Consider the following 17,624-nt stretch of genomic DNA (forward strand, 5'->3'; position numbering starts at 1 on the left):
CAACTCTGGCTTCCAGGATAAACTGAAACTCATAGAATACCCGTACCTCTGACATACCAAGGGCTCTGTGAATCATTTCCTTTTAGGAAATCACTCACTTGTGTCACTCAGCATGAAATAATTCAGGATACAACACACCTTCCTTCTTTAAATATGAAAACATGCATCATGGGAAGGAATACAAAACACAGGGCTTACATAGGCACTCTGAACTTGTAAATCAGTCAAGATTGAAACACTCACTTTGTCTGGTGGGACTATGGAGGCAGCACCCCACATGCAAGTTGTGTTGGCCAAGAGATACTATCCCTGCAGGGTTGGGGGAGGCATGTCCCAACAGTGCATGTCTTGGAGGACGGTGTGGCTCAACTATATTTATTTGAAGTGCAGCACTTTTTGCTAACCTTATTGGGGGTCTAGCCAAACAATGTGCTGAAGGAGTATGCCTAGAGATGGGATAAGGGTGAACTGTTATTAGTTATTGTTGATGAACAGGGAACTCCGAAAGGTTAGCCACAACCCAATCAAGGTAAACGTGGAGATCAGTCAAGGCTATTCTCGGGAGAGTGTAAGTGGGGTCAAGGGCCCTCAATGAGGCCACATAATATAATACACAATAATTCAATTTAGACAGGTATGCATGAAACTATAAATATTTATTCTAGGCCTTCTACACACTAAAAGATGAAACTAGCAGGCAATATCAATAAATAAATTCATCATAGGTTCTTAAAATGCATTCAAATTGTAAATATGTTTGCTGTGGTAGTTATACGGATAATTCAAGCATTATATTATCCACTCAAGCATTATATTATCCACTCTATCAGCCATTTGACCATCCATTTAACCAGAGAAATGCCATATTTTATACCATGGGTTGTAGAAGCTAGAATGGTTCCATATTTACTGAGAACCACGCATTTATATTTATTCATATGTGAATTATGTCATTTTAGTAGCACTTAAGTGCTCTTAGGAGCTAGAGAAATGAGCTGTCGGTTCCATTCTGAAAGGGTTTCGCTGTGAGCGCAGAGATGGTTGATGTACAGTGTGAGGATAGAATGATAACAATGGTCTTTGCCAGTAGCTGTTTGGCCTAGTAGAGATGGCCTTGGCTGGCAGAGTTGGAGGCGAGAGGGATATGTGCTTCGCTGAATAGGGGAACTAATGTTTTGGTTCTGCAGACGAGACTGCCGTTTCGTGTAATATTAATTATAAAATGTACTGTCCTTAGAATGTTAGACACATGTCGCTGTGACTGGTACAGTCCCTGCCATAACAGATGTCTGCACGCACAAAGTATAGACGTGTACATGGGCAGACATGGTGCCCCCTATGAAAATGTTGACTGTGCGTCATTGCAAAGTATAACTGGGGGTCGGTGATGAGGACTTTGGACTTCAGACTAGCATCTGTCTGTCAGGAGACTGCGCGAGGCTGATTGAGTAGATGCAGAGATCAGATGGGAGTCCCTGGCTGTCTTTTGGATGAATGAGGAGGCATATGAGGGGAGTCATGAGTGAGTGGCTGGGGAACTGCTGATGGAGAGCTAGAGGGGGAAGGGTGTTGTCTCATCAGGAGGGTTAGAGAGCTGTGTGTGTGGAATGAGAAATGCTGAGAACTAGTAGGGGTATTGCTATTATGCTAGAGATCCAGTAGCATAACTCAGCTGGTGTGAGAGCTTGTTGCAAGGAAACAGACCGAAACGGCTGAGGAAGTTTCAGTAGCATGCACTTATGCTTAAGGGGAACTGCTTGTCCGCTTATGTAGCAATTTGCTGTGATTAGTGTCATGCCATGCAAGGCATGAATAAAGTTAATTTTGATTGCAATTGAACCGATTTGTGCGTTTCTTTTTATGTCTCATTTTGTCTTCTCGTGTCGTTTGGTTTGTGTTTTTCACATAGCATAGCAATTTTGCTGTAGTTCCTCAGATGCACCTCAGTAACACAATGCACCATTATTTTTCTAGATTGACGTAATCAACAAAGGTTGACTTGGTTTCGTCTTTACTGCATTAATCAACATTAATGCAGTAAAGATGAAACCAAGGCACCAGTGAATTCTAACAATTTTACTTCTATTGGTGATTGTTCGAAGGATATTCAACTAGTTAAGTGATTGTGTTCTTATTGTTCAGAAAATACTACCCAGGTTCAACAACCAAAAGGCAGTTGAACTGAAGATTAGGATACAAAGGGACTGGTTCCCAATCTTATCCTATGGAGGATGGACAAATGCTTTGTGTCTACTTAAACCCCCTAGCCCAAAAAAAAAAAATTTCCCAGATGACTTGATGGGTTGACCCAGAGTCACTGGAGGTTGATTTTTCCGCCATTGGTTTCCGGTGAGAGGTGCCCAGCAGTCCAACTTCAAAGAAGAATGGGGCATAGTGCCCAAATGTCACAGTAGCCCACGAGAGCACTGGTCAGTCGACAGGATGGTCCAGTGACACTTCTGAAGGATCAGGACGGCTGGATCCTCGAAAAGGCATGAAGACTAGTTGGTCCCACAAGGGTTGAGGCTGCACTCGGGGTCTTTGGCGATCAGGTAGTCCCAACAGAGGTTCACTGGGCCAGGCGCAGGAAGGGATGCTAGGCCACTTCCTCAGATCTTCAATCAGCTGTCCATCTATGAGGGATTATTGGCTCTTACGCTGATCTGAAAAAATGGCTGCAGGAATCCACTAATCCAAAATCCTGGGTCAGTCAGGCTCTCTTTTTTACTATCCCTATTGCAGGTCAGGAAAACACCCCTACGCACTTTTTTTTTAAAATGCTTCTGATGTTTTGCAATAGCAATTTTCATGGTGACAGTGTACAGCATAACCATACTTTCAAATTTGTATAACACCGGTAAGGCATTCATGAGCACTTAGTAAAAATAATTACCACTGCAGCTTCGGAAAGGGGTTCCTTCATAGTTCTCCTAAAGTCTGCTGATGGCAGCAAATGCAATTGCATGATGAAGAGTCAGCAGAAGGTCGTCCAGTAACATGTGCACTTCAGAACGGAGACACCCCTAAAAAAGCTGCCAGTGAGTGCACAGATTAAGCCAAGAGGGCTTAATAGCAATTTTGCCTTCCTTTGGCCCATTAGATGCATCCTTCATCTCAGAGGCCATTTAGTTTCAGAAAGATGCTAATCATTGGAGGCATTGGTCATCAGTGCAGTTAAATCTTTGACTTCATCATACGGTGGGGTCTTATTTATATTGTCTGGTCAGGCTTTTGTCCTCTGCCATTGCAAGTTTGCTGCTGTCAAGTAAATGATTGTTTAAATGTTAAGTAAATATACCTTTCTCCGAGGTGAGACATTTGACAGGCTCTTTGCAGAGCACAGAACAGAGGGATTACTTCTGCCTCAAAGTGGGAGGGATTAAGCTCTCCCTAGCCAAGGCCTGGCACTGGCCATGTGTGCACTCCATGGTACAGTGGTTTGACACTGAAGCAGATATAGGAACATTCTAGCTCTGCATTACCTATGGGGCGTTTGGCCACCTTAAGGTTGCATAAGAGCTTTGCTACTGAACAGTAGAGAACTCCAAAACAGCTTGCATTACTGTGAATAGCAGTGCTTACAGATAGCCAATGTTCGTTCCCAGTGTGCAGCACAAGTGGACCACTGTCCCCTAGCACTTATATACTGCATGTCAAGTAGTGTTGCAGGCTTCTAGGCACTCTAATGAATGTACTGTCACAGCACCTCAGTTGGTGCAGCAGGAGGAGATGAATCACCTTGAAGACTTGGGTTCTTGATCATAGTGGGGGGTAGCTGGCTTTGCTGTAGAAACATTGAAGTTGCAGGCAAGGATATTTTCACTTGAAGGTTGGGAAGGTGGGTGCTTGGCTGCTGCCCTCCCCACAGCAAGGAGATTTACTCCATTGCTAAGTTGTTGCATATAATGAAAGGATACATGCTGTACCAATGAGACATGAGGTTGGTGAGTTGTGGATCCGGTTAAAGGTTTCCTCCATATTTTCAGTAGCAGGCTAGATCAAAAGCCATCATTAGTATCACTTGCCATCAGCAACATTAGTTACAGAACAGCAGTGCCCACCGGACAACCATTCCATGAGTGTCAGTTTCAGATGAACCACAGTGAACACACATACCTCAAACACATCCAGGGTTCATTGCTGCCTCCCCACTTATACCACCCACTACTGTGACAACAGCAAGTCATTGTCAGAGATCAATATCTGTAATAGACGACCGGGGGGGAGGGGGGCAGTTTGCATCAACAATACCACAGGTTAACAGTATCTGGGGGCCCCTCCGGAACCTTCTCCCTGGCAATATCGGAGAACTCAGCCACAGGGAAAATACACTGAACAGGGAGTCCTTCTGCATCCCATTAAGCTTTCTGGCATCTGTGAATTCTGAGACAGGAACAAAGGAACAGATGCCCAGGTGAGGTTCACAGCCATGTTTATTTACAGATTCACAAGACAGTCTGTAAAGCACACACCGTTATGCTGCGTTCCCCTCCTTATATAGGCCTTTTTGAATGATGCAATATTCTCATGCAAATTACTCCCTTGTCAGAGCTCCTCTATGATGGGGCCTTTCATCCAGAGAAAAGGCCTCCCTATCTTCTGATCAGGTGGCTTATCCAAGCCCACATTAGTTCATACTTGGCAAACACTTGCTGACTGGCACACTTATTTTAGACCCAGCCTACCATAATTACACATACTTTAACTCCTGCCAAAAGCAATTATAATCCCCTCACTTGCCAGTTCTTATCTACTCTTCAAGGTTCTGCCAAGTCTTAGTGTCTCATACCGTGGAGAAATGCAAAAGCTCAATTATGCTGCCAAGTAATGCAGCCGTTCTGTTCAAATTGGTAGCTTCCCATGCCTTTATCTGGCTTCATCCTCAAGTGGTCTACTTTTCCTGTCAAATCCTAAAATTAATCTCCAGATATAATTATTTCACAGTGAGATGCTGCCAAAGACCTACTGTATCAGCACGAGTCAGCACTTCCATACTTGGTCTCAAGACACCATTTTGTCCTTTGGCATCCACTAAAAAAAAAAAACACATCTCAGTCTGTACGGCCATGCTATCATACAGTGATTCATTAACTTTTACGCATTTCTCAATTTGTATCCTATATTCAGAATATATTTTTACATATTCATGATGAGTGTCATACTTTAAGCACTCTTCACTTCCTGGGTTATTCGGACCCAGAATATGCACTGCGCCATATAAAATAAAAGGATTAAGCTAGAGGTGATGAGGAGAGAACACCATGTGAAGTTTCGGGGGTGGCCTATTGAGGAATACTGGTCACGAAAATGCACCACACAAAAACAAAGGGAGGAGACGGCTGAGGTCCTTGGAATGGGACAGAGGTACATGGGGAGCACCTATGAGGCAAAGAAGACTTGAGCGCAATCGTGGTTATTGACGGTTACTACCAAGACTCACTGCTCTTATGTCTATTGTGTCGAAACTGGACTATGCCAACTCCTTATACCTGGGAGCACCGGCATACCAACTCAACACACTACAAAGAGCCCAAAACGCTGCAGTCAAACTCCTAGTCGCCCTCGGACACAGACCACATCTCTCCCGCTCTTCGAACCCTCCACTGGCTCCCAGTCAGATGAAGGGCCACCTTCAAGACCGTATGCATTACCCACAAGACCCTATGCATAACCCACCGAGCAGTGCACAAGACCGGTCCAACATACCTGCAAGAAAAAATAAAACCCTACCTCCGATCACACACCCTCAGATCAAGTGCTGCCCTCTTTCTAATGATTCCAACCTCCAAGTCTGCCAGGATCTGCAAAACCCTACGAGGGATCACTCTCCCCGCTCACACGACACACCCACAACTATCGCAAAGTTCGAAAAACCTGGCTCTTTCCATAATGCCGAATATGACCATCTAAGACTGCTGAAACCTTGCTACCTGATGACAATGTTCTGAAATCCTGTGCAATAACGCCAGTGAAGACAGCTAATAAATTACGAGTACGTTTACTCAGAACGTGGCAAACGCGGACCTAATTCCGCTCGATCAAACCTCCTCCCATACATTCACCTCTCATATCGCTACGCTAACTCTTCTCTACACCAACACAATTAGAATGCAGCTATACCCCTTGAATTCAACCTAGCTGCACAAAAAAAATTGTCTAAACTAGCCTAATGCAGCCAGAACCTACTGTACAGCAACCCAGTAGCTAGAGTCAAAACAGGCACCACACTATCGGAACAATGGCGGCGAAGCAAACGGACGAGATCCCCTAGGTTATTGATATTGGCCTTGGAGCCGCTGGCGGTATACTTACAGAAGGAATACCAGGAGGCAGGCATCAGTACACAGGGTAGCACACATTTGGTCTCCCTATATACGGATGATATGCTTCTTTACCTACAACAACCAGAGACTAACCTACAATACAATCTAGGTTGTTGAGTGCTACGCAGACCTTTCTGGGATTACAATAAATGCACAGAAGTCAAGTTTATTCCCCCTCGCAGGGTATAAGACGACCTCGGAATGGTTTACCAGAATTACCAATCAAACGGGAAATGGACAGATTTAAATATCTAGAGGTAGACATCTTTCACAACCCCAAAGTAGAACATGGTCAGTAGACAGAGCGGTGAATAAAATAGAGAACTATGAAATGTTGGGCCAAGCTGCCGCTTTCAGTAATGGTAAGGGCCACGCTGTTGAAAATGGTGGTGCTTCCAAAGCTGCTGGATTACTTCACAAACGTTCCATATAATATACCCAGAACCTTCTTTATGGAACTGAACATCACCTGCCGTAGCTTCCTATGGCATAACTAGAGATGTACAATGTCGCTAGAGAAATCAGAGACCACACGAGCAGGGAGGGATAAAAGTGCAGTGGTATTTTGTAGCATGCCAATTGCAGTTTACCAAGTACTGGCTGTCAGACGAACAGCCCCAAGACACTGAGTCACTACAACCAGCATGTACCCCATTCTTTTTAAAAGAGATGGTGTGCGTACCACAATACCAAGTGACCAAGCCCCTTCTGTTGCTGAGACTAGGCATGATGCTGTGGCAAAGAACCTGCTGCATTCTGTGCAAAGATATGCCCTACTCACCCAGGTCCCATTGGTGACACTATCGAGTGAAGACATGCAGCTTAGGCTGAATGTTAGGAAGTACTGGGAGCCCAGAGGGAGTGGTGACACCAGGTGATACTTTGTGAGAGGGACGACAAATGACATTTAATGAGGTCGCTTCAGAGTCAGGAGTACAGGGAGGGCAGCGCATAACCCACGCCTCACTTCTCCATAGAATAAAAGCAAGTGGCCAGGACCAGATAGAATATTGGTAGAAGATGTAATGATAGAAACATTCTATGATATTTCCAAAGGAGGACAAGCAGCATCACAATTATATGAGGTACTAACATCGAGCTGGGAGGCAGATTTGCAAGAGCAGCTGTCGGACGCAGCTTAGTGAAGGGCCATGGGATAGCACAAAAAAGTATCCAGAAATGCGAAACTACAGATGATCCAACTATACGTTACACACAGAGCATATTTAACTCTGAAGAAAAAAAAACATCGCAAAATTTAGTAATGCAAAGGAACAAGCTTGCCCGAAATGTGGCCTGCATAGTTTGTACATATGCGCAGTCATACGCTGATATTGGGAGGGAGTGGCCCGTGTCCTAAGGTTGGCATGCAGCCAGATTCGGTCACCCCCATGGCATACTTGCTAGGAATTTAAGACCAAAAACAGGCGACACATGAGTAAATTGAAAGACCCGGCTTACATCTTGGCGAAGCATAGGATAGCAATGTGGTGGAAAGCATGGAACAGCCGAGTGGTGAGAGTATGGTTGAGGACCTCTAGAAACGGTCATTGTCTGCATAATCAAATCTGGATGTCATGGTCAGATTATGCTTATACTGACTGCAACATAACATTCCCGCCACAGGCCGAGAAACCCACCCCTAACCAGTCAACTGCCAATACCACAGACACTGCCTTATAACCACTAATCAATCTCCTCCATATTGCTCTACAAGTATAGGATCGCACAGGCAATCAACATTGGTTCTACTTTATTTCAGCATAGAACCATAAAAAGTATTAAGCCCAATACATAAAAACGTTTCCGTAAAACACCATAGCCATGTACAAATCCGTAAGAGAAAAAACAAAAATTGCACACTTTTACTATGTGTACAATCAGATTGCAGTGATTTTTTTTTTCTGGAGACTCGGCAACAATCCCGGCTACATTCCCATTTCATGTTGTGTAATATTTACGGTTATAACCAGCATTTAAAAAACCATCATTGGCCCCACATGTCTATGCGCTTCATTTAGCATTTGTCTGCTACAGCCAGGGATGGTCTCTGGATTGTGCCATAATTCTTCTAGATTAAGCATCCGACAATACTGCTTAATGTGCTCAAGCTATCTCAATGAAGGGGTGTTTTGTTAAGCGAGAACATAAGACAGCGGCTCTATTTTGAGAGGGAATCACAGGACCAAATATGCATGTCAAACCAATTTCAATTTTATAAAGCACACCTAACCCTGAAGCATCTGGGAGCAACTCTTGACAGGTTCAGTAAAGTTACAGCAACAGAGCATTAGATAACTACAGTTTAAACAAGGTCAAATGCGGTTACATCATAGACCCATAATAAGAGTACAGATTTAGAATTAGGATGTTATGCCAAGCAGTATAGGTATAGAGCTTTCAGCAGGCCATTATGTTTAAGGATGAGAGTGGGTGCAAATTAACGCTCATGTGGGAAAAGCCATGGTTTCAGGCTTTTTCTAAAGATCCAGAAGGAAGGTTCAGCTCTTAATGGCAGTGGCAGAGTGTTCGCGTTTGACAGCTACCACAGGGAAGCTGCTGCCCCTGCTCCGTCGTTTGTATCTAGGAATACTTCGTGCGCCTGGGTTGAAGGTGTTGTCCGAGAGTCTGGTTTTTGATGAATAAATACGATATTTGGGAGCCGAGTTGGATAGGCACTTGTGCATCAAGGAGAGGGTTTGATCCTGGACTGGCAACCAGTGGGTTTTCCATCTTGCAGTTGTAATGTGATTTTCTCTAGGGATGTTGGGGGCCACTCCTATGGCATAGTTTTGGATCACATGGAGTTTAGATTGCGACTGTTCGTGCCCGCGTACAAGGCGTTAGTCTAGTCTGGATAAGAGGAGGGCTCTAGCCAAGGTAATGCACTATTTGATGAAAGGTAGGGTCTGCAGGCATTAATGAGTTTGGAAGTGTAAGCTGCCGCAGAGGCTGTAGCATTGACTTGACTAGTTAGCGTGAGGGCAGAGACGAGGTAGACGCCTAGCGTTTTCACTTCTTTGGATATACTAGGATTTGAACTGGTCATCTAGTTTATTCAGTCGGTTTTGCGAGCCAATAAGGAGTAACTCCGTTTTGTTGTAGTTTAGGCACAAACCGCGGATAGCCATCCAGGCCTGGATAGTGAGGTACATTTCGTTTAATATTTTGGAGTCTGTCATGGGGCCCTGTGATAGGTATTTGGATATCAGCGCAGTTAGTGTAGGTGACTCAAGTCATCCAGATGGTCAAATATAGTTTCTGTAAAGATATTGTACAGTGTGGGGGAACACAGGATCCTTGTGGAACTCCACTGGAGACCGGGCCAGGCTCTGCTGCTGCCGTCAGATGAATACCCCAATGGATCTGTTGGAAAGGAAGCATTGTATAGCTTTAGTTGAGAAATGGGCAGCCGAGGCAAGGTGTTTGCAGAGTATTTTGTGATGGACCAGTCCATGGGCCCCCGAGAGGTCTAGTAAGAGTGCTATGTTGCTCTCGTCTGAACTCGTCCATTTGTATTTTTAGGTCTACGGATGCTGATTCTGTGTAGTGTCCAGGCCTGAAGCCTTACTGGTGAAGGCCAAGGAGGTTATTCGATTCTAAGTGGTTTTGAATTTGCAGGCAAGCAGCATGGTCCAGTATTTTAAGTAGGAGCGGTACTGTTATGGGGCATTAGTCGGGGTGTTGGGATTCAATATTTTTTGGGGTAGCGGGAGGGCCCAGGCATCGGAGGTTGGGATGGTGCTTGTTTCAAAGGAGGCATTCATTAGTTATGTGATGGGAGTGTGCTTAGCCAGAGTCTTTGATGACCGAGGCTGGGCAGATGTCCCCCTCGACATCTGCCAGGTTTGAGGCTGGAGATGATTGATACTTCAGGTAAGGAAAAAAATTGCATGTTTGGTTTCAGAGGTGTATCCATGGCCGTCAGGAGGTTTAGCTACACTTTCAGATTTTGTTTAAAATTGTTTGTGCTCCGAGTGCGTTGTTCTGTGCCCCCTTCCCCCCTCCCCTTGCAGCCTCTTCCTGGTTCCCCTCCTGCCTCCCTGCCCCCCCACCCCTCCCATTCCCCTCCCCTTGGGTGCACGTGTCTTATACTGAACCTCCTGGGCAACCCCCTGGGCAAAGGGCGGCTCCCACGGCTGCGGCTCCTGTTGTGCCTGCAGGTGTCCGCAGGGGACGCCTGTTGCCTGCCAGTATCAGTATCAGTTGATTTGTCCCACTCGCCCCCCTGCCTACCCCTCCTCAGACTCATTAACCTGACTGTGCCTTTCACCCCTTTTTTGGTTTAATACGCACTGTACCTGTATTTAAAATTGCGCTGTGAAACTAGGACTTTCTCTCCCCTTTTAGGATTCTCATACTTGGGTGGTCTCCCCCCGGTTATTTTGAGCATTGGAGCTCTTTAACCCTGAGGGTCGGTCGTCCTGCGCTACTCGATTGCCGTCTGCTCTCTCCGGTGTCTTCCCCCTCTCTCCCCCCTGCCTCTCCTCTCCCTACTCTATGGTGCTTTCCATCTCTCCTATCTTCTCCAATTGCTTCTCTATTGACTATCCTGCTCTTCTCACTAAATCTGGAAGGAAAAAGTTTAAGGACATTCTGGTCTCAATCCAGGCCTCCCTATCGCTGACACCTACACCAGTGCCGCCTCCAAGGAAACTCTCACCGACATCCTCTTTGTCGTGCCTTCACCTGACCTATGGACCCTTCATATGGTCTCTGTGCTCGCTCCTTTCTCCTCTTCTCCCATTAATGGTGGCACCCGTTAGGCTGTCCTCCTGGCATCCTTCCACTCCTCCAAGGTCATCATTAATGTTTACTCTAATGGGACCGTCCTGGTCCAAGGCCCTCAGGCCAACCTTCACCTCTTTGATAGACGCTTCCCATGCCTCATCAACTTCCTTTCTTCTCCTGCTGTCCCCCCCCTCCCCTTTCCTCGGCTACCTTGCCTTCTCCCTCCCCCCCTCTTTGACTGCTACAACTCCGCAGGACGTACCTCTGATCTGTAGCCCTCCCCGGAAGTCCTTCAAGGATGGCAACCTTCTCCACATTGCCACTCAACTCTCGTTCTGCTGTCAAACATTCCTCTGACATCTGCCGCCTTCTCAAAGAACTTGACCTCGATCTCACTCAGACCTGGTTCACAACCAGCTCTGTCACCAGCTATGACATACTTCTACCCGACGGCTACAAGATCTCTGCCCAGGCCCAAACGCTCGGGTGGGGGCATTGCCCTTATCTTTCCTGAGTGGATTCCTGCCCATGTCACTCCTACGCAGACCTACTCTTTTGAATGTCTTGTCTGCTGGCTCTCTCTCCTAGCCATTGCCTTACCGTGACTACTATCCATCGACCACCTGGTCAGATTTCCTCCTTCCTTTCCGAGTGGGCAGACCTCTCAACCACTCAACTCCTCCTTCTTGGAGACTTCAACATCCACCTGGATGCCTCCTGTCCTCCCTCTGGATTGCGACCTCTGCGACACTCTCTCTATTCTCGTCTGGGCCAACTCATTCTGCAGGGCACACTTTTGATGCTCGGATCTCCTCACCTTCCCCTCTGTCCCTCTCCCCACTCCTCTCTCCTGGAGTGATCAGTCTCCTAGAGTGATCACTGTCTCCTATCCTCCCACCTCACCTTCCCTACCCCACGGGCAAAGCCACCTTCATCACTGCCACCCACCTTTGCGGTCATCCGGTGTCCCGTCTCTCCCCCCCCCTCCAATAGCTCTGCTCGGTTGACACTAGCTCCCAGCGCATGGGCTCTAAAATCCCACTCGATTATTCATTTCATAAGGATAAAATGTTGTTTCATTTCCTTCCCAATGCCATGTTAGCTTTTATTACATGTTGATGCCATGACCCATTCCATGCAATCCTGACTCCTAAATAGTCCAAGTGGAAAATGTATAATTTTCAGGCCCTCAATGTCAATCTCCATTTGACAGTCGACCCCTGCAGTCTACCACATCCCATTTGTTTAATTTGCATTTACTTTGGCCACGTTAAATTTTGCATGGGAATGTCGTCTGTTTTACAAGGCCCGATGGAGCTCGAGACAGAATGACAATTAGCAAAAATGCCAAACGTGCTGCCACCAAGCGAAGTAGCGTCTGATATATTTATGGGGAATTCGGTCAGTAGGTTATCAAAAAAGATTTTTCAAAAAAGCGGGTCAAGCATATAGCCTTGCCTTATTTTGACTAGAAACGTTTTGGTGCTTTCCTTGCCCAAGTCCCAATCTCATGCTTGCCGTTGTGCCATCACAAATCCATAATTGCTTTTAGCAGTGAGAGGCACTTTTGGAAGATAGCATACCAAGAGCGGAATGATGGTGAGCCCCAACGAAGACAACTAAAATGACTAAATAAATTCACATTGCCGCTAGATTGTCACATACTAAGAGTATGAGAACCTGGTCCATGGTGCTCACCCCTTTTGTGAATCCAGCCTGCCGATGGCTCAAGGCATCAGTCTCAGTTACCCATTTTTTCAATTTACATCAGAGGATTTTCCCAAAGATTTTGCTGCTAGCATCTAGTAGGGAAATCAGTCTATACAGTTCCCAGTGTCCCCCCTTTTAAAGAGGCACGATAGCCGCCACTTGCCAAGATGGAGGTTGTTGGTCTGCCATTAGTAAATCAGAGGTATGGAACTCATCTTACTTGTTCGTTCCTAAAAAGTAACAGTACAGAATCGGGACCGGGAGCTTTTCCTTGAGATGGTTTCCATGTGGCTTCAAAGACTCAATTCTAACCATACTAGATCTGTGCCAGTGTCGGCAAATCAGCCAGGAAATCAGCAAGACAATGGCCATGCACACTATTTTAGGAAATGGGCGCTTCATTTGTTCAATTCTGCATTGAAACAATACGCCAGAATGCCTTTGGTGTTTCTCTTTTGCGGCTTTATTAACCTCTCACCACCACAAACCATGGTTCGACAACTCCCTCTCCATCAAACATGAAGCCAGGTACCTTAAGAGATCAATGCACCACCAAACACATGCTACAATAGTCTCCACATTCAACAAAACAAATTTCCCCCTCAAAAAACGATCCCTCGACTCCCTATTCCCTGTTAACTGTCCCATCGCTATCCTGCCACACCTCATCAGAATGAAAGACTGCTTCACTAGCAAGTTTCCAATACCACCACCAACGACGACCTCAACCCCTTCAAAGCAGGATTCCAACTCTGCCACACCAAGACCGCTACACTTACATCATTGACATCCACAACATCAAAGGACAGAGCCCTCCTCGTAACAGTCCACAGCCTTCAACACCATCAGTCACACCATCCTAACCCACAGGATGAATTTAATGCACTGTTCGGCTGGTTCACCTCCTCTCACCGACAGGACATATCTAGGCAATCTAACCAGTCAACTATGGGGTTACCAAGGACACTCCCCTCCTCTAACAACTATATGTAGAATCCGTTCGACAGCTATTAGCAGGTCCATTTCCACGAATATGCAGACACTAATGCACTTCCAAGTCTCCCCTCAACACCACATCCTCAAAAGCAGTCTCTCCACCACCCCGATAGACACCGCTTTCCTCAAACTACTCCAAAACAACCCCCCCCCTTCCATCTGTATCCCCACCACACAGAACCCACAAATTATACTACTCTCCACACCGGTCAATCCCTAAAATGCAACACCAACCCTTCAACACCCCATAGCAGCAATCACCAACACAAGCAGCTGCATGTCCGCCGACCCCCCCCACCCCCCGACTCGTGCACTACAGCCAAAGCACTAGGTGCTGTCCAAGCTGGACTACGGAATGCTCTCAACGCCTCTCCCCCTACCCCCAAGCAAACCAAAATGAAGCCGCAAGAATTACCCTGCAAACTCGAAAGGCTCAGCCATACACCTAAAACCCAGCGTACGCCCAGAGCAAACTAATAGACATCACCCACACAAACAGTACCCAATATCTCATACATAGCACTCCCCACACGAAAATGCACAAAAAAATAACTCAGTGGGCACCTACAGCCTCCATCACCACGTTCCAAAAGCATCTCAAAACATACCGATTACCAGCAAACTTAACCCAGGCACACACCCCCTGCTGCCATCACCGAACTATCCTAAAACGAGACTTTTTTTAAAAACAGTCACGTCCTCAAAACCCAGGCAAGCATCCCAAAACAGCATTGACAGACCGTGAAAGGCAACAACCTGACAATCTAGGGCAAGACAACGGGATAAGGAATTGAGCACGTATATAAAAAATAAACTGCCTACTCACCCTTGTTTATTCACTCCTCAAAAATAACAGGCATCTCCAAGGAGATCAGGCATCACAAAGCTAACCCACCAAAGTCCAAAATAATCCATGACCAATGCAAATCCTTTGCAACGCAACATAACCCCCTTGGCAAGCCCATTCCGTCACCCCAATCAATCATACAACCCTACATTCATAATTTTCCATATGCAATTGCCTACTTTGTGGTGGAACGTAATAAACTAGTGGCTAGGAATTACTTAGTTGGAACACATACTTCACAGCAAGATCAAGGGTAGAGAAATGCTTAAAAGTCAGTGCTCGCAGGCTAAAAATGGGATGATCGTTACCTTGCCATTTCACACACACCATGGTACCCACTAACAGCAATCAGCAAAACAGCATGAAATTAGGACCTAAAAACTGGAGATCAAGCTGAAGCCTAAATGGATGAAAGTAGCCAGATGAAGGTGCATGCATGATACACACCTGGATTCTCAAAGACTTCAACAAACAGGAAGCCGTCAAAATAGTCATTCACTTGGAAGGGAACACTAGAACTTAATAAAAATAGTCCCAATAGAAGTCAATATTCCTAATTGCAAAGAAACTACATTGAAAAGGCCAGCGGTTTACCCACAGAAGAAAGTTCCAGCTCACCAGGAAATTAAAGAATCCAGCCATTTGCAATGTAACCAGAACAGCATTGCAAACACTGACGACCTAGGCGAAAAGGTTTAGTGAGATGCAAGCACAATGGAAACAAACAGTTGAAAAATGGTCCGCTCATTACAAACCCACCAAAACGTAGCAGCTTAAGATTCCTCACTAAACCAGATTGCTCTACACCAGTGAAAAAGTTATGCAAAAAAGGCCCAACAGACTACTTAATCGTATTGTGAACCAATTAATTCACCCCGGCACAAGTGGTATTGCATGATTTCTAAAAGCCTACACCAAACCGCTTCACAAAATAGAAGGAACACAGGGGAAAAAAAGAAAAAGGAAATAAACACTCCTGCATCAGGCCCTTCTCGTCTACACCCAGCTCCTGGACCATGTAGAAATCAACATCCTGATCATTTGTCTGTTTGACCAAATGAGAAGAGTCAAATCAGTACTTTTTGTAAGGACCTGAAAATAAGCACATACTGCCAAATCCAATCCTGAACCCTCCATTCTACTCGAAATCTCACCAGCATTTGACAGAAAGCCATACCATTTTGATTGAAACTAAGAAACTCCTTGACAACTGCACCAATTCATTGCTCATAATATAAACCACCCGTCAAGAACCCTCCATATCACCTGTGAAGAATCACATAGCTGAATCTCATCACCGCTTCAAAATCCACATCACAGACTAAAATGATAGACTTGCATGCAAATGCACTTAAACTTCCCTACAACAAAAGCCAACTGGACCAAATGTCCTAAATTGGTCTCCTTCATGGCCAAAAAACTTGAATCCAACGACTCGAAATCATTGTCTGCTCTGCCCCTCCCCCAGCCCCCAAAAAACCCATCACCACAAGCATCAATACTAAAGGCGATGTGGAAAAAGCCCCCAATCCTTAAACTCCAAATCCAGATAGAAACTAGGAGGCAACGTGCTGTTCAAGTAATGCTTCATTTCATCCAATGGATTAGCTGTATCCAGCCCCTTCTAGCCTTTCTGCACAAACTCCACACAACCACATCACGTGACTAGCCAAGCACAGATTACGTGATCTAGTGGGATATCCCAGGACAGCTCTAGTTATTTCAACATGAAAACTGGCCTTCAACTAGACAAAAAGAGCATAACGCACCAACACTACAGACCGTAGAGTAACCAAGCAAAGAAACGCATTACAGCGCACTATGAATTACTCAGGATTACCTGGTGAGGGGCCAGCATTTATCCAAAGTGAAATTATAAACGTTTGCCCAAAAAAGGCCCTTCAATATAGCAATGCTGCATGACTCGCTACATTGGGAAACAGGGAGATAATGGTTCAACTACCATACAGGCTCCAAGACCCACCTCCCCTTACAGAAAGCACTCACAGCCCGACTTCCAGGCATAAATTCAGATAACTGGAGAAATCCCTACCAAACAGCAGGTAAACTACTTTTCAGCCCCAAGCAAATGCTGAAAGAGGCCATGGATAACAGACCTAATCAGCCTAACATAAAACAGACAAATGCATCTGACAAGATTAGATGTACAACAATTACTATACGAGATATTCCGATTAATCAGCCCACCAAACTCCATAAACCAAAAAACACATAGAAACTCACCAAGCCTCCCACACCAAACATCCTGCCAAACCTCCCCAACACTCACTCCATGCCAATGCTTCAAAGAACCTGGGCAGACGCTATGCAAACATTTCAAATTGCAAGATGGCCAAGCATAAAGTCACCCACCCCCTCAGCATTCCACCACGTGCAAAGCAGCATGTCAATCGCCACTCACCAAGAGTGGATTAACACTCACCACTAGCTGGTGAAAATTAAAGCCTGCAGCCACTAACAGCACAACAGCTAAAAACACTTCATGCCCACAGACTTATTCCCACCCAAATCACAAGGCCACATCTGGCACAACTGAAATACTTCAATGATAACTCTGCAGAGTGGGTTTTTGCAGATCAGCGCATAAGTCTTGAACCAATTCTCTTGCAGGACCAAAAGCTGAAATGGTAGAAGCAGTGGTATACAAGCCCTAATAACCATTTGAAGCACACGAATGCAATAAGTTAAGGAATCACCATCATGAACATACAGCAGCAGTAATGCAAGTCCAATAAACACTCCACATTACGTGACACCTTTAATTAGCAGCAATCGATAAGATACTGCACACACCACCACAGCTTCAAACGTAGGTCAGTAATCAGACTGCGAAAACGTTCGCGTTTTTTACGCCTAAATACTTAAAGGCGTGAAGATCAGCAGCTACCTAGTATGTAGTGAACTATCAGCTGTGAAATCAATCCCGACAGTATTTGACAGATTTGATTTCCTAGAAAAATGAAATCTTGTAATTCACAGGCAGTGCTAAAAACCCA

The sequence above is a fragment of the Ambystoma mexicanum genome, chromosome 5q, assembly GCF_040938575.1.
Source record: "Ambystoma mexicanum isolate Mex_15411 chromosome 5q, UKY_AmexF1_1, whole genome shotgun sequence".
NCBI classification, from domain to species: domain Eukaryota; kingdom Metazoa; phylum Chordata; class Amphibia; order Caudata; family Ambystomatidae; genus Ambystoma; species Ambystoma mexicanum.